The sequence below is a fragment of the Mirounga angustirostris genome, unplaced genomic scaffold (assembly GCF_029215605.1).
Source record: "Mirounga angustirostris isolate CCGP_5_RB_7025 unplaced genomic scaffold, mMirAng1.0.hap1 SCAF_9, whole genome shotgun sequence".
In the NCBI taxonomy this organism is placed as follows: Eukaryota; Metazoa; Chordata; class Mammalia; order Carnivora; family Phocidae; genus Mirounga; species Mirounga angustirostris.
Genome location: NW_026991717.1, coordinates 41429791 through 41452158, shown reverse-complemented (window position 1 = coordinate 41452158; position 22368 = coordinate 41429791). Strand labels below are relative to the sequence as shown.

Sequence of the window (22368 nt, the reverse complement as noted above, 5' to 3'; positions counted from 1 at the left end):
AGCAGCATGAACTTAAAAGGATCAACACCTGGCAGAGTATACTTAAATTTTCAAAATACAAAGAATCTTGAAAACAGAAAGAGAAAAGCAATTGATCATATACATGAGACCCTCCATATGATTAATAGCCGATTTCTCATCTCAAATCATGGAGGCCAGAGATGCCAGGATAGCTCAACTGGTGGAACATGTGACTCCTCATCTAGGAGTTGGTTTTTTTTGTTGTTGTTTTTTTTAAGATTTCTATTTTTTATTAGAGAGAGAGAGTGCAAGCAGGGGGAGTGGCAGGAAGAGGGAGAGGGAGAAGCAGACTCCCCGCCCAGCAGGGAGCCCGACTCGGGACTCGATCCCAGGACCCTGGAATCATGACCTGGGCCGAAGGCAGACTCTCAACCGACTGAGCACCCAGGCGCCCCTGATCTAGGAGTTGTGAGCTCAAGCCCCATGTTGGGTGTGGAGATCACTTAAAAATAAAATCTTTCAAAAAAAGAAATCATGGAGTCCAGAAAGCAGTGGGATAACTTATTTCAAGTGCTGAAAGAAAGTTAACCGAAAATTCTATATCCAGCAAAACATTTCTTCAAAAATGAAAGAAAAATTAAAGATATTCCCAGAAAAACAAAAGGTAAAGGTTTCATCACTAGAAGAGCTGCTCTACAAGAAATTTAAAAGAGGATTCTTTAGGCTGAAACGAAAGGGTACTTGATGGTACCTTCACAATCATACAAAGAAATATAGAGTAAGGATAGCTACATAAGTACGTATACAAACCAGTATTATTGTATCAGTGGTTTTTTACTCTGTTTTGGCTTCTACGATTTGAAAGAAAAATGCCTAAAGTAATAATATGTGTTTTTAACTAAACACCTATTTAATGGGAACACAGTGTATAAAGACGTAATTCTAACAATAAGAAAATGGGGAGGCAGCAGAGCTATACAGGAGCAAACTTTTTTTTACCTGCTAAAACTGAGCTGGTAGTCAAGTTCAAATTTGATTGTCCTGAGATTGAGATGTTAACTGTAAGCCCCAGAGTGATATTAAGGAAAAAACCTTTAAATATACAAAAAAAGAAACAAGAGAATAAAGCAGTATACTAGACAAAACTAGTTAAAAATGAAGGCAGTGATAAAGGACCTGAGAAACAAAAAATATATATATAAAGCAGAAAATACCAAAATAGCAGAAATAAGTCCTAAATAGCAGAAATAACTCCTTCCTTTTGAGTTATTTTAAATATAAATGGGTTAAATTCTCCAATTAAAAGGTAGAGATTGGTATACTGGATTAAGAACAATCCAACTAAATGCTGTTTACAAGACACTCAATTTGTATCAAAAGACACAACAGTTAAAAGTAAAAGGATGAGGGCACCTGGGTGGCTCAGTTCGTTAAGCGACTGCTTTCGGCTCAGGTCATGATCCTGGAGTCCCTGGATTGAGTCCCGCATCGGGCTCCCTGCTCGGCAGGGGGCCTGCTTCTCCCTCTGACCCTCCCCCCTCTCATGTGCTCGCTCTCTCTCATTCTCTCTGTCTCAAATAAATAAATAAAATCTTTAAAAAAAAAAAAAAGTAAACGGTTGAGCCAACAGACACATGAAAAAGTGCTCAACAGGGGCGCCTGGGTGGCTCAGTTGGTTAAGCGACTGCCTTCGGCTCAGGTCATGATCCTGGAGTCCCGGGATCGAGTCCCGCATCGGGCTCTCTGCGCAGCGGGGAGTCTGCCTCTCTCTCTGACCCTCCACCCTCTCACGCTCTCTATCTCATTCTCTCTCTCAAATAAATAAATAAAATCTTTAAAAAAAAAAAAAACAGTGCTCAACATCGCTTGCATCAGGGAAAACCAAATCAAAACCTCAATGACATACCACCTCACACCAGTCAGAATGGCTAAAATTAACAAGTCAAGAAACGACAGATGTTGGCGGGGATGCGGAGAAAGGAGAGCCCTCCTACACTGTTAGTGGGAATGCAAGCTGGTGCAGCCACTCTGGAAAACAGTATGGAGGTTCCTCAAAAAGTTGAAAATAGAGCTACCCTACGACCCAGCAATTGCACTACTGGGTATTTATCCCAAAGATACAAATGTAGGGATCCGAAGGGGTACATGTACCCCGATGTTTATAGCAGCAATGTCCACAATAGCCAAACTATGGAAAGAGCCAAGATGTCCATCTACAGATGAATGGATAAAGAAGATGTGGTCTGTATATACAACGGAATATTATGCAGCCATCAAAAAACCCTGAAATCTCGCATTTGCAATGACGTGGATGGAACTAGAGGGTATTATGCAAAGCGAAATAAGTCAATCAGAGAAAGACATGTATCATACTATCTCATTGTTATGAGGAATTGTTAATCTCAGGAAACAAACTGAGGGTTGCTGGAGTGGTGAGGGGTGGGAGGGATGGGATGGCTGGGTGATAGACACTGGGGAGGGTATGTGCTATGGTGAGCACTGTGAATTGTTGAATCACAGACCTGTACCTCTGAAACAAATAATACATTATATGTTTAAAAAAAAAAAGGTAGTAGGAAGGGAAAAATGAAGGGGGGGAAATCGGAGGGGGAGACGAACCATGAGAGACAAGGGACTCTGAGAAACAAACTGAGGGTTCTAGAGGAGAGAGGGGTGGAGGGATGGGTTAGCCTGGTGTTGGGTATTAAAGAGGGCATGTATTGAATGGAGCACTGGGTGTTATACGCAAACAGTGAATCATGGAACACAACATCAAAAACTAATGAGGTAATGTATGGTGATTAACATACAATAAAATTTTTTTAAAAAGGTAAACATTTAAAAAATTGACATAAAAAAAAAGGTAAAAGTACGAAAACAGACCTGGCAATTACAAACATGCCTAACAACAGAGTTACAAAATATAGGAAGCAAAAACTGACAAAACTGAAGGGAGAAATTGACAATTCTACCATAACAATTAGAGACTTCCACACTCCACTTTCAACAATCAGACAGAAGGTAAATAAGGAAATAGAGTATTTGCACAATACTATATATAAACCAATTAGCCCTAACAGACATATATAGAACACTCCACTCAACAAAGCAGAATACGTATTTTTCTCAAGTGCATATGGAACATTCTCCAGGAGAGATAATATATTAGAACACAAAACAATTCTCAATAAATTTTAAAAGACTGAAATCATATAAAGTATCATTTATGATAAAAGAATGAAACTAGGTATCAATTAACAGAAGAAAAATTGGAAAACCTATAAATAGTAAAAACTGAACAATATAATCTTAAACACCCAATGGTTCAAAGAAGAAATCACCAAAAAAAAGGAAAAAAAAAAAAATCACAAGAAAAATTAGAAAATACCCTGAGACAAATTAAAACAAAAATACAACATACCAAAACTTATAGTGAAAGCAGTGCTAAGAGGTAAATTTATAGATATAAATGCTACATTAAACAAGAAGATCTCAAATTGATACTCTAAAGTTTATACCTTAAAGAATTTACACCTCAAAGAACTAGAAAAAGAACAAGCTAAATCCAAAGCTAACAGAAGAAAAGACATAATAAAGATTAAGGTGAAGATAAAACAGAAAACAACAGACTCAAACAAAAGCAAAAGTGAGTTCTTTGAAAAGATCAACAAAATTGGCACTTTTAGTCAGACTGACCAAGAAAAAAAGAAGACTCAAAGTACTAACTTCATAGATGAAAGAGGGGACAATGCTACAGATCTTAAAAATAGAAGGGATTATTAAAAGGAAACTACGAGTAATTGTACACCAACAAATCAGATATCCTAGATGAAATGGACATGGTCCTATAAACACAGAAAGTACCAAAATTATTCCAGAAGAAATAGAAATCTGATCAGACCTGCAACAAGTAAAGACTGAATCACTAGTCAAACTTCCCACCCAGAAAAGTCCAGGACTACATGACTTCACTGGTAAATTCTACCAAACATTAAAAAAATAATTAACAATCCTTCTCAAACTCTCCCAAAATCCAGAAAAGAATACTTTCTAACTCATTTGGTGAAGCCAGGATTACCTTGATACCAAAGCCAGATAAAAACATTCCAAGAAAATTATAGACCAATATAGATGTAAAAATCCTCAACAAAATACTAGCAAATGTAGTCCAACAACATATTAAGAGGATTACACATTATGACAAACAGCTTTATCCCAGGTGGGTCAACTATAAAAATCAATCAATATAATACACCCATTAACAGAATGAAGGAGAAAAACCATATGATCATCAATGTTGATGCAAAAAAAAAAAAGAAGAACGCAGGGTGCCTGGATGGCTCAACTGCTTAAGCGACTGCCTTCGGCTCAAATCATGATCCCAGGGTCCTGGGATCGAGTCCCACATTGGGCTCCCCCTGCTCTGCAGGGAGCCTGCTTCTCCCTCTCCCTCTGTCTGCCACTCCCCCTGCTTGTGCTCTCTCTGTCAAATAAATAAATAAATAATCTTAAAAAAAAAAAAAAAGAGTTCAACCTTTGATTTCGGCTCAGGTCATGGTCCCATGGTTGTGAGATTGAGCCCCACATGGAACTCTGTGCTCAGCAGGGAGTCTGCTTGAGATTCTCTCCCTCTGCCCCTCCCTCTGCTTGCCCTCACACTCTCTCTCACTCAAATAAATAGATCTTTAAGAAAAATGCATTTGACAAAATTCTATCATGATAAAAACACTCAAACTAGGAATAGAAAAGAACTTCTTCAACATAATAAAAAATGTTTATGAAAACCCCACAGTTAGCATACTGAATGGTGACTAGAGACTAAAAGCTTTCCCCCTGGATAAGGAACAAGACCAGAATGCTCTCATCTGCCACCCCTATTCAACAATGTACTGGACATTCTAGCCAGAACAATTAGGAAAAAAAATAAATAAATTTTTAAAGGAAAGAAAAAGCCATCCAAATTGGCAAAAAGAATAAAATTATCACTATTCACAGAGGACATGATCCTATATAAGAAAACCTAAAGAATATATACACAAAAATTATTAGAGGTAATAAATTCAGCACAAAAATCAGTTGTATTACTATATACCAACAATGAATAATGTGAAAATGAAATAAAGAATACAATTCCATTTATTATTGCATCAAGAAAATGATATACTTAGGAATAAATTTATCTAAGAAGGTATAAGCATTGTACACTGAAAACTAGGGGGAAAAATGCTGAAAGAAATGAAAGAAGACCAAAATAAATGGAAAGATCCTGTTGTCCACAGTTTGGAAGACTTAATATTGCTATGGTAGTACAACTAAAAGCAACCTACAGATTCAATGCAATCCCTGCCAAAATCCCAATGGCCTTTTTTTACAGAAATGGAAAAGCTGTTCCTAAAATTCATGTACAGATTGCCAGTTTTTGCTCTGACATGCAGAGATCATGGAATCTTGGTTCCTGTTCTTTACAACAAGAAAACTGAAAAACAAAACCTTTTCTTAGATCCACCAGAGATCTGAGGTCACTGGGTAAATCACTGTCCTGAGAACTGGAAAGAAAAGAGGATAGGGAGAATCAAAGCTTATTAGAAGCAAAAGCCTAGGACCATAAGCCCATTGCTGGAGACATTATTTCTTTCACCACCATACACACAAGGAAAGAGTAGGATGAAATATTTAAAGTGGTGAAAGCAAAAAACCAATGACGTAGAAATCTCTACCAGTGAAATTATCCTTCAACAGCGGAGGAGGAATAAAGGCTTTCTCAAACAACAATAGAGGGGATTTGTCACCAGTAGACCTGTTTTGCAAAAAATATCAAAAAAAGTTCTTCAGAAAGATGACATAGATCAAAATCTTGGATCTAGATAAAGACGACCATTTGAGAAGGAGTACATGAAGGTAAAATAAAATCCTTTTTCTTCTTTTTCTTAATAGATCTAATAGATATAACAATAGCAACAATTTATCAGGTGACTATAGCTTGGATAAATGAGTCACAAAAATCTTATGAGACAGGAATGACGAACTGGGATCCTGTTTTAAGATACCTGCACAAACCATAAAGCAATCTAATGTTATTTGGAAATGGACTTAGATTAGTTATAAATGTGTAACACAAACCATACAGCAACCACTAAAAACATTTTAAAATTCATATGCAATTGCAAGGGACAACAAACAGCCAAAAGACAATTTTGGAAAATCTTGAAAAATAAAACTGGAGGGCTTATACTTTCTGATTTTAAAATTACCACAAAACTATAATAATCAAAACAGTGTGGTACTGGCATTAAGACAGACATACAGATCAACAGAATAAAAGAGTCCAGAAATAAGCCCATAAGCCTATAAGGAACTGATTTTCAACAAGAACGCCAAGAGCATTCACTGGGGAAAGAACAGACAAATAATACTGAGACAACTGGATACCCACATGCAAAAGAATGGAGTTAGACCTTAACCTCACAATGTATACAACTCAAAATAGATCAAAGACCTAAATATAAGAGCTAAAAGTATCACCCTCTTAGAAGATATACAAATGGCCAATAAGCACACAAAATGATGCTCAACATCATTAATGACTAAGGAAATGCAAACCAAAACTACAAGATACCACTTCATACCTAGTAGCAAGGCTATACTCAAAAAAAAAAAAAAAAAAAAGGAAAATAACTGTTGACAAGGATGTGGAGAAACTGGAATCCTTGTGCACCGCTGATGGGGATGTAAAATGATACAGCAGTTGTAAAAACCGTATGATTGATTCCTCGAAAGAGTTAAACACAGAATCGCCATATAATCCAGCAATTCTACTTCTGAGTTCACGTCCAAACAAGTGAAAACAGGAATTTAGGTATTTGTACACCCATGTTCAATAGCATTTAGTTGGGGAAGACGAAAAAGTCTGGTGATAGTGGTGATGGTCGCACAACAATGTGAATGTACTTACCGCCACAGAACTGTACACTTAATAATGGTTAAAATGGAAATTTTTATGTACATTTGCCACAATTTATTTTTATTTTTAAAGTTTTTTTAAAGATTTATTTATTTGAGAGAGAGAGAGCAAACGAGTGAGCAGGGAAGGGGCAAAGGGGGATGGAAAGAGAAACCCAAGCAGATTCTGGGCTGAGCGTGGAGCCCAATGTGGGGCTTGATCTCACAACCAAGAGTCAGACATTTAACTGACTGTGCCACCTAGGTGTCCCAAGATTTTATTTTTAAGTAATCTCTACAGCCAACATGGGGTTTGAACTTACAACCTCAAAATCAAGAGTTGCATGCTCCACTGACTGAACCAGCTAGGTGCCCCGTCACATTTTTTTTTTTTTAAAGCAAGTAAAGGTTTCCAAAGAAGACATCCAGATGGCTAACAGACACATGAAAAGATGCTCAACATCACTCCTCATTAGGAAAATATAAATCAAAACCATGGTGAGATACCACCTCACACCTGTCAGAATGGCTAAAATTAACAACAGAGGAAACAACAGGTGTTGGCAAGGATGCAGAGAAAGGGGAACCCTCCTGCACTGTTGGTGGAAATGCAAACTGATGGCAGTCACTGTGGACAACAGTATGGAGGTTTCTCAAAAAGTTAAAGACAGAACTACCCTATGACCCAGCAACTGCAATACTAGGTATTTATCCAAAGGACATAAAAATGCTAATTTGAAGGGGCACATGCACCTCAGTGTTTATAGCAGCTATCAACAATAGTCAAATTATGGAAAGGTCCAAATGTCCATTGACTGATGAATGGATAAAGAAGATATGGTATGCGCACATGCACGCGTGCATGCACACACACTGGAATATTACTAAGCCATCAAAAAGAATGAAATCTTGGGGCGCCTGGGTGGCTCAGTTGGTTAAGCAACTGCCTTCGGCTCAGGTCATGATCCTGGAGTCCCAGGATCGAGTCCCACATCGGGCTCCCTGCTCAGTGGGGAGTCTGCTTCTCCCTCTGACCCTCCCCCCTCTCATGCTGTCTCTCATTCTCTCAAATATATAAATAAAATCTTAAAAAAAAGTTAACATACCGTGTAGTATTGGTTTCTTTTTTTTTTTTTTAGTTTATTTTTTTTTTTTTAGCAATCTCTACACCCAATGTGGGGCTCAAACTCATGATCCCAAGATCAAGAGTCCCATGCTCTTCTGACTGAGCCAGCCAATGAACCCAACACTGAAATTTTTCTTAAACCTTTTTAAGATTAAGTGCTGATTTGAAGGTCACATGCACTCCAAAGTTTCTAACAGCACTATCAACAATAGCCAAATTATGGAGAGAGCCCAAATGTCCACTGACAGATGAATGGATAAAGAAGATGTAGTATACATATAGAATGGAATATTACTCAGCCATCAAAAAGAACGAAATCTTGCCATCTGCAACAATGTGGGTGGAACTAGAGTGTATTATGCTAAGCGAAATAGGTCAGAGAACAAATATCATGATTTCACTCGTATGTGGAATTTAAGAAACAAAACAAATGAACACAGGGGAAGGGAAGGAAAAAGCAGATACAAACAGGGAGGCAAACCATAAGAGACTCTATAGTTAAGAGAACAAACTGAGGGTTGCTGGAGAGCAGGTGGGTGGGGGATGGGCTAAATGGGTGATGGGTATTAAGGAGGGCACTTGTTGGGATGAGCACTGTGTGTTACACATAAGTTACGAATGACTAAACTCTACTCCTGAAACCAATACTACACGGTATGTTAACCAACTTGAATTTAAATTAAAAAAAAAAAAAAAAAGCCCACACCATTTTTTTTTTTAAAGATTTTATTTATTTATTTGAGAGAGAGAATGAGAAAGAGAGAGCATGAGAGGGGGGAGGGTCAGAGGGAGAAGCAGACTCCCTGCCGAGCAGGGAGCCCGATGCGGGACTCGATCCCGGGACTCCAGGATCATGACCTGAGCCGAAGGCAGTCGCTTAACCAACTGAGCCACCCAGGCGCCCAAGCCCACACCATTTAAGATTAAGATGCTCCTAACAGGGGCGCCTGGGTGGCTCAGTCCGTTAAGCAGCTGCCTTTGGCTCAGGTCATGACCTCAGGGTCCTGGTATCAAGCCCTGCATCGGGCTCCCTGCTCAGTGGGGAGTTTGCTTCTCCTTCTCTCTCTGCCCCTCCCCTGCCTGTGCTCTCTCACTCTCTCAAATAAATAAATAAAATCTTTAAAAAAGAAAAGATGCTCCTGACATTTTTCTAAATCACAGTATTTCTTTAGAGAGAGAAAAGAAGTATTACACAAAGCTTCTCAAGCATAATTTATTCATGGACTTATTTACTCTAAAATCTGAAAGATATTTTAGGTGGCCGGTTGGCGGCTGAGCCCTCTTGCCGCGCGGGGAGACGGTGCGCGCCTTGCCTGCGGCCACTGACCATGACCATAACCCTCCACACCAAAGCGTCCGGAATGGCCCTGCTGCATCAAATCCAAGGGACCGAGCTGGAGACCCTGAACCGCCCGCAGCTCAAGATCCCCCTGGAGCGGCCCCTGGGCGAGGTATACGTGGACAGCAGCAAGCCCGCCGTGTACAACCATCCCGAGGGTGGCGCGTACGACTTCGACGCCGGTCCCGCAGCCTCCGCGCCCGTCTACGGCCAGTCCGGCGTTGCCTACGGCCCCGGGTCCGAGGCGGCGGCGTTTGGCGCCAACGGCTTGGGGGACTTCCCGCCGCTCAACAGCGTGTCTCCGAGGCCGCTGGTGCTGCTGCACCCGCCGCCTCAGCTCTCACCCTTCCTGCACCCCCACGGCCAGCAGGTGCCCTATTACCTGGAGAACGAACCGAGCGGCTATGCGGTGCGCGAGGCCAGCCCTCCCGCTTTCTACAGGCCAAACTCAGACAGTCGGCGCCAGGGTGGCAGAGAGAGATTGGCCAGTACCAGTGACAAGGGAAGCATGGCTGTGGAGTCTGCCAAGGAGACCCGCTACTGTGCAGTGTGCAATGACTATGCCTCAGGCTACCATTATGGCGTCGGGTCCTGTGAGGGCTGTAAGGCCTTCTTCAAGAGAAGTATTCAAGGACATAATGACTACATGTGTCCAGCTACCAACCAGTGCACGATTGACAAGAACAGGAGGAAAAGCTGTCAGGCCTGTCGGTTCCGAAGTGCTATTAAGTAGGCATGATGACAGGCGGGATAGGTCAAGACTGAAAAGGAGGGAGACTGTTGAAACACAAGCGCCAGAGAGATGATGGGGAGGGCAGGAATGAAGTGGGGTCCTCCAGAGATATGAGGGCTTCCAGCCTTTGGCCAAGCCCAATCTTGATTAAGCATACTAAGAAGAACAGCCCAGCCTTGTCCCTTACAGCCGATCAGATGGTCAGTGCCTTGCTGAAGGCTGAGCCCCCCATAATCTATTCCGACTACGATCCTTCCAGACCCTTCAGTGAGGCTTCAATGATGGGCTTGCTGACCAACCTTGCTGACAGGGAGCTGGTTCACATGATCAACTGGGCAAAGAGGGTGCCAGGTAAGAACACTAAGCTCAACATTTATTTTGAGAGTCAATAACTACTCATGACCTGGTTGTGCTGGCATGGGAGAAGTAGGGAGAAACAACAGCTTGCTATCGAATTGGTTTCAAGGTTACTTCTGAATTTGTTCATTTTTACTACCAACATACTATCATTCTCCTGGAAATTAGGAAATAATGTTTTAAAATCAAAATCTGTAAGATTAAAGTGTTCCACCTGAAAAAAAAAAGATATTTTTAAAAGCTGGATGAGGTGGCTCTTCTGATTTAGTCACCATGAGCAAAAAGGTCAAATAAAACCTGAAAACTCAGCTATCACAAGTTATTTCAAATGTTATACCTAAAAAGCACAATAGCACAATACAAAGATTTCCACTGGGGGGCGCCTGGGTGGCTTAGTCGTTAAGCGCCTGCCTTCAGCTCAGATCATGATCCCAGGGTCCTGGGATAGAGCCCCGTATCGGGGTCCCTGCTCGTCAGGCTCCCTGCTTGTGGGGAAACCTGCTTCTCCCTCTCCCACTCCCCCTGCTTGTGTTCCCTCTCTCACTATGTCTCTGCAAATAAATAAATAAAATCTTTAAAACAAAGATTTCCATTGGTTATTTCTCACAATCACTTTTACAAAACAGTTTCAAATGGTCTGATTTGCCCTGTTAGTCACCATAAGCACTATTTCCCTTCTGACAGTGACTTCCCCTTGCTATCTGTTACCTAGGATTAAAACTTTTCTGAGTCAGTCTTCTTTATTTCTTGGTCTCCAGATATTGCTAGCTGTTTCTTTAAAAGAGGCTTTAGAGGTAGAGATACTTGAACTTGACATCCTGTGTCTACCACTTACCAGCAATGTGAACTTCAGAAGTAGCTTCCTTTCTCTGCCTCATTGCTCAATCTGTAAAATTGTAATAATGGCCACACCTCAGGGGCTTGTTGTGAGAAAAAAGTGAGATAATGTGTCCAAAGCATTTAGCTACTGCCCATTTCATAAATACTCAAACTACCATCACTATTATTACTATTCTGTGTTTTCACTAATAATTCCCTAGAACAGGCCCTCATGGGTGCTTGATTATATCCATTAGATTATGTCTGTGCCTCAACTGGCTTCTTTCATTCCCATCTTTTAGTAGTCCAAAGGACTCTCCACATCACCATCAGATTTACCTTCAGACATACAAATGCATGCTGTTACTCCCCAGCTTAAAAAACCTTTATGGGTCTACTTATTGCCAACATCAAATCTAACTTCCTCTGCATGACATTCATTATCCTCTATTAACAGCTGTTTCTCAAACTTCAGCATACATCAGAATCATCTGGAGTGTTTGTTAAACAGATTGGTGGACCCCACCCCTACAGTTTCCAATTCAGTCTAGAGCAGGCCTAAAAATTTGCATTTATAATAAATTTCCAGGTGATGCTAATGCTGCTGGTTTAGGAACCACACTTTGAGAAGTACGACTCATATATGATCTCATTCTGCCTCCTTAAGCTTATTTTTCCCTACTCTCTAACTGGCTCACACAGCTTTGATTGGATTAGTCTTTTCAATTCTCCCTCACTGCTTAGCTTTGGGCCTGAAAACACTTTCTTGCTTACTCAAATGATACCTAAGTCTGTGGTTCCCAGCACTGCCTGCCCATTACAATCACATGGAAAAGCTTTTTCATAAACTGTGGAGGCACCCCCCAATATTCTGATTCAACTGATCCTGGGAAAAGCTTCCCCCAAATGATTCTAAAGAGCTGCCAGAGCTGAGATCCACTACTCTACCTTCAATCTCCTTCCCATCAGGATTATGAACTGAATGTTCTCCCCTCCAAATTCCTAATTCCCAGATTATATCATCAAGTTTGCACTCATTTACTTATTGGATTGTATTACTTTCAACCTATCATTTTAAGTCTTGTTTCTCCAACTTGGTAAATAATCTTATCTTCAATTTCTATTTTCCTAAAGCACTAGTATGATGAATACACAGTAGGAACTCTGTGGTTATTTCTTCATTGATTGTGGATTCAAATTAGAAGTCAGAACTTTAAAGTATTTCTAATTTATCTAAACCAGGAAACTATGGTCCCTCTTTTTTTAAAAAAATACAGTTCTGCAACAAGCTTATTTTGTTATGGTAATCATTTAACTCCTTCCTTCCCCAATAACTAAACTGAAAAGAAAAATACTAATGTATCAAAATGCTGTGGAGAATAATAAAATGATTAACAGCATCATAAATGGCTTCACAGTTGCTTCCTTAGAGAAAATAGCCTTATCTAAATCCATTAAAGACTGTTTCAAAACAGAGAATCAAAGCACACATATTTAAAGATGCTGAAGCTCTGAATAGTTCTATGATTTGTTTTCTCAACAGATGTGCATCCTTCAAGCCCTGAATTCACCAGATGCATATTAAATTAATCCGTACTTTTAGTTTTACATAACACTCCACTCTAGTTTTATAAATACACCACCACATAAAGCAGAATTCCACTGTTGCTTTGTGACATTAAATATTAACAGATTATTTCAACTGTGCAAAAAAAAATACATTAAGATTCATTTTAATGCAGCCAAATGTGTGCTTACTAAATATAGGCTATAACATCTTCATTAATTTTTAATTGGCCAATTTCTTTTTTTTTATAAAGATTTTATTTATTTGAGAGAGAGAATGAGAGAGAAAGAGAGAGCATGAGAAGGGGGAGGGTCAGAGGGAGTCCCATGCGGAACTCGATCCCGGGACTCCAGGATCATGACCTGAGCCGAAGGCAGTGGCTTAACCAACTGAGCCACCCAGGCACCCTAATTGGCCAATTTCTATCTAGAATGTGAAAAATGACAAATTTGCTCTTAACTGAAGACCTAGTGACACCTGGCACTTTAAGAAATATATACTAACTCACTCGACATTTCAGAAATTAGGAATTCAACCAAAAACTTGAATTCTATACTGTAGTTTAATAGTCCACTTAAATTTTCTGGAAAATGTACTTCTTAGAAAATCATAATTTCTTCATAAGCTAAAATGAATGAATTCCTGTATTATAAGAGAAACAGGACTGGGCTGGGAGTCAGGAGATCTGGGTTCCAGTCTCACTCATTAGCTATTCCATCTTGAGTGCATCACTTAGTCTCTCTACACTTCAGTAATTTCAGCTGTAAAATAAAAGGGTCTACCTAGACCATCTCTGCGTTTTCTTTTAGCTTTATGATTCCACAATCTATGAAACTCAAGAAACGCAAGCATTAACCAGATGGATCCCATTAAAGACTTAGCTTTCACATTGATTGATTTGGAGAGCATCTATCTCTGAAAAAGCTAAGTGCTTTCATACAAACAGATTGTTCCTTGTGTCTATTGTTAACTAGGTGAAAAAGCAAATAAAACACACCAAACATGGAGTTATTAAACAGTTTTTGCATCATACCTTAGATGACCAGAATATTTGGAGGCCAAAATACCAATTAAGGTTAAGATGTTCTGGAAAATGGAAGGTGTTCTAGAAGTCCAGGAAAGGACAGTTAATAAAACCAACTGAAAGTGAATTCTAGGTAACAATTACTATTTAGGCTATATAAGAAATCGTGTCTCGGGGCGCCTGGGTGGCTAAGTTGTTGGGTGTCTGCCTTTGGCTCAGGTTATGATCCCAGGGTCCTGGGATCGAGCCCCACATCAGGCTCCCTGCTCTGCAAGAAGCCTGCCACTCCCTCTCCCACTCCCCCTGCTTGTGTTCCCTCTCTTGCTGTGTCTCTGTCAAATAAATAAAAATAAAATCTTTAAAAAAAAAAAGAAATAATGTCTCATGATAGCATTTTATTATGTTTAGAACAGATACTCCCTCTGAGTCCAAATTGGAAATAATCAGGCAACTATACAGCAGTATCCATGATTTCTCTTCTAGTCAATCTTTGCCAGCTCAAGCTCCTGGATAGTCTTCAACAAGTGTAATAGGAAGAAGAAAAAGCCAGAAGAGGATGGCCAAGAAATCTACATTATAGCCTGCACAACAATAAAAGGCAAGTGGCAAAGGACTTTAACTTTAGTGACAGTTCAAATATTCTGAATTTAGATCTCCCTCAAGCCCTGTTACCACATGCAACTGTCATATGGCCAGTACCATATTTAGCTCACACTTAATGTCCAATTACATACCTCAAAGAATAAGCACCTATCAATCAACACCTAATGACCTAATATAATCTTTTTGAAAGGGAAATTCAGACTCTGAACAATGCTTCCAATTACATCTGAGAATGTTAGGAAAATCTCTTTTCAAAACCACCCCCAAGAATTATTTTATTCATTTTCATTTCTAAATATATATATATTTATCTCGCCCAGGGGTTGGGGTGAGAGGAAAGGTTTAACTGGCAGAGCACAGAGAATTTCTAGGATAATGAAAATACTCTGTATATTATAATGATGTGTATTATACACTTTTACAAACCCATAGAATGTACAAAACAAAGAATGAACCCAAAGCTACTATGGACTTCAGGTGATTATGATGTGTCAATAGAGTTCATCAAATGTGTCAAACTGTTCACCAACTGTAACAAATGCACCACTCTGGTGGAGATGATGAGGGAGGCTATGCCTGTATAGTGCAGAAGGTTTATGGGAAATCTGTTTTCTTCCTTTCAATTTTGTTGTGAATCTAAAACTGCCCTTAAAAAATAAAGTCTTTGGGGGCACCTGGGTGGCTCAGTCAGTTAAGCATCAGACTCTTGGTTTTGGCTCAGGTCACGATCTCAGGGTCATGGGATGGAGCCCCCGAGTGGGCCTTTGTGCTCAGCAGGGAGTCTGCTTGAGGATTCTCTCTCTCCCTCTGCCCCTAGCCTGGCTCACATGTGTGTGTGCTCTCGCTCTCTCTCTCAAATAAATACATAAATCCTTAAAAAATAAATAAATAAATAAAATCCTTTTAGGGGGCACCTGGCTGGCTCTGTCAGGAGAGCATGCGACTCTTGATCTCGGGGTTGTAAGTTGGGAGACCCATGCTGGGTACAGAGATTACTTAAAAATAAAATTAAAAAAATTAAAAAGTCTTTTAAAAAATATCACATTAACATTTTTTGAAAACACTTTTATAAAACAATTGGACATCTTTGTACAAAAATATGAATAGACACACATTCCTTAAACCTTTCACAAAAATTGGCTCAAAATGGATGTTTTAAAAAAAATGGATCTTAGGGGCACCTGGGTGGCTCAGTTGGTTAAGCGACTGCCTTAGGCTCGGGTCATGATCCCGGAGTCCTGGGACTGAGTCCCACGTCGGGCTCCCGGCTCTGTGGGGAGCCTGCTTCTCCCTCTGAGCCTCTGCCCTCTCACGCTGTTTCTCTCTCTCTTTCTCTCTCTCAAATAAATAAATAAAATCTTTAAAAAAAAGTATCACTAAAAATAAATAAAATGGATCTTAGAACTCAATGTAAAATGTAAAAATATAAAAATTCTTGAAGATAACATGGGACAAAATCTATATGACCTTGAGTTTGCCAATGAGTTTTTAGATGCAATACCAAAAGCAAACTCAATGAAAGAAAAACTTGGTAAGGTGGACTTCATTAGAATTTAAAACTTTCGTACTATGAAAGACAGTTAAGAGAATAAAGAAACAAACCATAGATTGGGAAAAAATTATTTGCAAAAACCTGTACCTGTAAAAATATTTGCAAAAAACCGTATCTGATAAAAATACATATACAAATTATACAAAGAACACTTAAAACTCAACAATAAGCAAACAACCCAATTTAATAAAATGGGTGGAAGATGTGGACACCTCTCCGAAGAAGATATATAGATGGCCAATAAGCATATGAAAAGGTGCTCAATATTTTATGTCGTTAGGGAACTGCAAATTAAAACACCTATTAGAATGGCTACAGTATAAAAAACTGACCATACCAAATTCTGGCAAGGATGTAGAGCAACAGGAATACTCATTCATTGCTGATGAGAATGCAAAATGATATAACCGCTTTGGAAGAGAGTTTGGCAGTTTCCTATAAAATTAAACATATGTTTACCATACAATCCAACAATCACGCTCCTAGGCATCTACCTAAAGGAGCTATCAAGCCACAAAAAGACAGGGAGAAACCTTAAATACATACAACACAAAGAGTAAACCTTAATGAAAATCATGCACTACAGTTAATAATAATGTATCAATATTGGTACATTAATTGTAACTAATGTATCACACTAACACAAGATGTTAGTAATAGGGGAAATGGAGGGGGTGTAGTTTTGTGGATATGGAGATATGGAATTCTATCTGCTCAATTATTCTGTAAATCTAAAACTGTTAGACGAACCATGAGAGACTATGGACTCTGAAAAACAAACTGAGGGTTCTAGAGGGGAGAGGGGTGGGAGGATGGGTTAGCCTGGTGATGGGTATTAAAGAGGGCATGTTCTGCATGGAGCACTGGGTGTTATACACAAACAATGAATCATGGAACACTACATCAAAAACTAATGATGTGATGTATGGTCATTAACATAATAATAAAAATAAATAAATAAATAAATAAAACTGTTAAAAGAATAAAGCCTTAATTTAAAAAACAACTGGGTATCTATGGATAGGAGATACTGCTACTTTAGGCTACAGAAATTCGAGAACAGTGAAAGAAACTAACTTTAAATAAAATCAAATTTAAATCAATTTAAATAAAAAAAAATTAACTTTAATCCCCTTGCCTTTTTCCTGGCATTGGTCATATCCCTGCTCATTAGCACCTACATGAAGAGTGACCTCTAGGAAATAGAGAAAATAATCCAGCTAAGAAGCTGCTTGACCATAGCTATGGTTAGCAATTTAGCCTGAAGAACTAAAATGAGATCCGGTGATTACCATGGACACTACACACACACTAAAAACTTAAAACATTTTCACACCACTCATTAATGCCAACAGACAAAATGTATTTATAAACCTATCAAGAGAAACATAAACGTATAGTACTTTCATTCAGAGGCCCGTAAGTCCTCAACACCCCTTTTCTAGGTTAGAAAATGTAAGCTACAGAAATCGGTGTGGGTCCAATGCTATACTGTTCCTTGGAAAATTTATATGTCATTTTAATGAAGAAACTGTAGCATTTTGACAGGCTTACCCAGCACCCAGGGGTATTGCACCAAGTCGTCTTTGATGGCAAAGGCAGTAGTTACCTGTTCACTTAGCTTCTCTGGCCAAGGCAAAACCTTTCCCCAGTATGTCTATGTCTCCATTGTGATGGGTGAGTGATTATTGAAGAACAATTCCTATCCCTGACACCCCAACCCTTGCCATAACCACACTGCCCACTTGGAGCTTCTGGTGAGGAAAAGACTAGAGCAGTATAGGGGCAGCCCATCAGTCTTCCTACATCACCACAACATTTCTGCTGCAGACAAAGCATGGCTCTCTTCTATCCAGATTGCTCTCTCCAGTCCATTTCTGAGAGACCACACTAGTACTACTTTATAGTTTCTCAAAGATGCCTGGGTGTTTCTGGTCCATGCCAGGTGCCAACTACTGTAACCTGAACAAGTAATAGTCTTTTCCAGCTCAGTAAACCCAAAAGCCTATTCTTAGGATTTATTAAGATCTGAACTGAAAAATGGCAAGTATGTGGCCTATGAACTGTATGATACCATTTAGATAAAAGTAATAGCAACTGGCATATGGTAAGGCAAAACTCCCTACTGAAAGATTAAATTTAAGTGGACTTATCACTAAATAAAAAAATCCTCAGCAGAAGCTTCTCTTCTAGTTGTTAACATGAAGGAGAAAAAAATATTTATTCTGTATCTTCATAATCAATTTTTAAGCAACTTCCAGCAACAAGTGTTGACAAAAATGGTCAGTGATGACAAAGATGTATGAAGCTACCTAATAATGTTCAGATAGTTTAAAATAACTTAATTACTTTTGGGCGCCTGGGTGGCTCAGTTGATTAAGTGATGCCTTCGGCTCAGGTCATGATCCTGGAGTCCCTGGATCGAGTGCCGCATCGGGCTCCCTGCTCAGCAGGGAGTCTGCTTCTCCCTCTGATCCTCCCCCCTCTCATGTGCTTGCTCTCTCTCATTCTCTCTCTCTCAAATAAATAAATACATAAAATCTTTAAAAAATAAATAAATAAAATAATTACTTTTAACCATGGTCTGTGATCCTTTTGTGTAACTCAATGTAAAAATTCAAGTTCTTTTATTATATGTTCACTGATATAGCTGAAATTACATAATATAAATCTACTGATGGGGCGCCTGGGTGGCTCAGTTGGCTAAGCGACTGCCTTCAGCTCAGGTCATGGTCCTGGAGTCCCGGGATCGAGTCCCACATCGGGCTCCCTGCTTGGCAGGGGGTCTGCTTCTCCCTTTGACCCTCCTCCCTCTCATGCTCTCTGTCTCTCATTCTCTCTCTCAAATAAATAAATAAAATCTTTAAAATATATATATATATAAATCTACTGAGGACTTTCATTTTTGAAAAATAATCTGATGAATTCAAAGCCATAAAACATGAAGGGGTGAGGGAATAAGGAATCTGAAACAGATGGCATCTGATTTTTTTTCTGAGTCCATCTTGAACACAATCCCAATAATATCAAAATCCAATTTAGCTCTCCAAATAAGTAATCCACAAAACTTAAAATGGTAATTCTGAAGTAATTTCATTTTTTTCCCCTCCTAGCTTCTCAAAGTTTCTATATTAGGCAGAAATGAGTAGAGATAACTTAGATGTTAAAAAGAGAAAAACTATCATGCCACAAATTCTAAAGTTCTTTCATGAAAATCTACTTCCATTTATCTAAAACCATTGAAAAGCAATTTCTACCACAATTGGTGATATTAAAATCTTTCTGTGATATCAGCCTTTTTTTCCTTTGTAAGTGATTATTTATCTAGTAGAGACCAAATAGTATCTCCAGAAAATAATATACTTTTAAAAAAGGAACAAGCTCTGGAAGACTAATCATTTGGTTTGAGTAAAGCACTGCTTGGCATTTTTTAAACATTTCCATGGTAACTGTTTCACTACCAATTTGGTAGCACCAGTAAAATTAACTGTACTTTGTTCCTCATATGTTTCTAGTATAAGGTATATATAAAACTTCCCAATCTTTCCTAAAACTTTTTGAAATCATCCAAGAGATGCAATATTAAAGAAATGTTTAGTCATTTTTAGGTTTCCTGACAAGCAAATTCCAAAACTGACAACTGCAAAGATCCTTGGAATGGTCACATACTTTGAGGGGAAAAGGTCAATGAGAAAAGTGTCCTAACGGTCTCTAATGTTGCCTACTACTTAAGTAGATATTTTTCCTCTAACAGCTACTATCCTATCTCATATCCCAAAGTAAATTTAATTTAGTAATAAATTAAAGTTTTATCAGAATATGGGGGGGGGATGGGAGCTTCTGATGGCTTTACCAAAGCAAAATACAGCCTCAATTTTAAGGTTCAAAAGACGATTAAAAATGATGATCCAATGAAACACAGCTAAAAGCTTACCTATACACTAAAGACTTAATACCAAAAAAAAGAAAAAAAGACTTTATACACTCAGAAAAGCCATTTAGAAAGTTGAATAATCTTACAAAAAAATCTGTAAGTGCAGCAAAAACATAATTTCAACTCTTTAAAAAAATAGTATACCTTAATAATTTAAAATATATCCATTTATCAATTCAACCAACATTTATTTGGTGCCTGTTTCAAGTAGCTGCAGTGGTGGATAAAATTTAACATAGTATCTCTACCTCAAAGAGCATGCAATGTAGTTGGATAGTTTTATTAAAAAAAAAAGTTCAACTCTGTGTAAAAGATAGAAATATGGGAAAGAAATATATTTGACAATTTCTCTCAAAATATGCAAAAGCTATAAACCTCTCTAAAAAGTGATACTCAATTACAAACTTTATATCCACTTTCCACAGAAAAGAATCTTACTAAAGAAAGTTACTTACATTCTCTGAGTATAAAGTACATTTAAAAATTAAAAATTATTGGGGCACCTGGGTGTCTCAGTCATTAAGCATCTGCCTTCGGCTCAGGTCACGATCCCAGGGTCCTGGGATCGAGCCCTGCATCAGGCTCCCCGCTCAGCGGGAAGCCTGCTTCTCCCTCTCCCACCCCCCTGCTTGTGTTCCCTCTCTCACTGTCTCTCTCTGTCAAATAAATAAAATCTTTAAAAAAATTAATTATTAACTACCAGTTACATCAAAAACCAAACTGTATTAGTTGATAATCTGACATAAGAGATTACATATAACTGTATCATTTTAAATCTATAAAATGAATGTAAAGACTTACTATTCTTAGATTTAGTTCTATATTCTCATCATGAATAATTAAAAGCAGAAATTCATTCTATTTTCATTTATTTTACAGAATATTATACATAAGAATTCTATAAGTATTGCTAAAGTCCAATTAAGATGAGTCATGCTACTGATGTTCATGTTAATCTTAAAATTACAACTACTTTCTATTTTATGCCCCAATTTTAATTCTCCAGAGACATGTGAAGTTAATTAAAGTTTATATACGTTATATGTATGGAAGTGATGAATTACTATATTGTACACCTGAAACTAATATAACAGTTAACTGGAATTAAAAACTTAAAAGAAAATTTATACACATCACTATTCAAAAAAAAATTTTTTTTTAAGATTTTATTTACTTATTTGACAGGGAGAGACATAACAAGAGAGGGAACACAAGCAGGGGGAGTGGGAAAGGGAGAAGCAGGCCTCCCGCCGAGCAGGGAGACCGATGCCCGATGCCCGATGCGGGGGCTCAATCCCATGACCCTGGGATCATGACCTGAGCCGAAGGCAGACGCTTAACGACTGAGCCACCCAGGCGCCCCTAAATTTTTTTTTTAATTCTACACTATACACACTACAAATCCGAGAAAAACCTTTTGAAACAACTGTCACTTCAATAAATGCACATACCGTTCTCTATTTTGTAGAGTTTAAAGAACCTATTAATAACTGAATTTCATGCTACTTATGATAAATTTCTAGAAGCCACTGAAAGTCCTGTTGTATACATATGTCTTTGCAATATTACCCAGTTCCCTTCCCATCCTGGGCTATCTTGACTGTCTGAGATTAATAACAATCAGTCTTTCAATTAGAAGGTGCTTCCATTTAGGGACACCTGGGTGGCTCAGTCGTTTAAGCGTCTGCCTTCAGCTTAGGTAATGATCCCCAGGTCCTGGGATGGGTCCCGCATGGGGCTCCTTGCTCAGTGGGAGTCTGCTTCTCCCTCTGCCTGCTGTTCCCCCTGCTTACGCGCTCTGACAAATAGATAAAATCTTAAAAAAAAAAACAACAAAAAGTGAGGTTGTGGAAAAGGATTGCAGACTGACTTAAAAAAAAAAAAAAAGAAGGGGCGCCTGGGTGGCTCAGTCGTTAGGTGTCTGCCTTCGGCTCCGGTCATGATCCCGGGGTCCTGGGATTGAGCCCCACATCGGGCTCCCTGCCTGGCGGGAAGCCTGCTTCCCCCTCTCCCACTCCCCCTGCTTGTGTTCCCTCTCTCGCTGTGTCTCTCTCTGTCAAATAAATAAATAAAATCTTAAAAAAAAAGGAAGGTGCTTCCATTTAAAGTGCACTGTTATTTATTTTTTCTTTTTTTTTTTTTAAGTAGACTTCTCCTGGTTGTGGAGACCAACTCTGGGCTTGAACTCAGGATCCTGAGATCAAGACCTGAGCTGAGATCAAGAGTCCGAGGCTTAACCCACTGAGCCACCCAGGCGCCCCTGAAGTGGACTGTTATTTAAATATAAAACTCAAACACACACCCTTACAATACTAGTAAACATTTTAACTCATTTACTTATGAAGAAATTAAATCTCGGTAGGTCCCATGACTTGCCCAAGGTCAACAACTAGCCAGTGGCACAGTCTGAGTTC

General features: G+C 38.8%; 1 protein-coding gene and 1 pseudogene across 1 annotated transcript in view; one reads left to right on the top strand and one right to left on the bottom strand.

The window, feature by feature from the left end:
* Nucleotides 1-22368, bottom strand: part of PCLAF (PCNA clamp associated factor) — a 90525-nt gene that overhangs the window by 48521 nt on the left and 19636 nt on the right. The gene's annotated exons all lie outside the window — the stretch shown is intronic.
* Nucleotides 9355-16422, top strand: LOC123861109 (estrogen receptor-like; annotated as a pseudogene).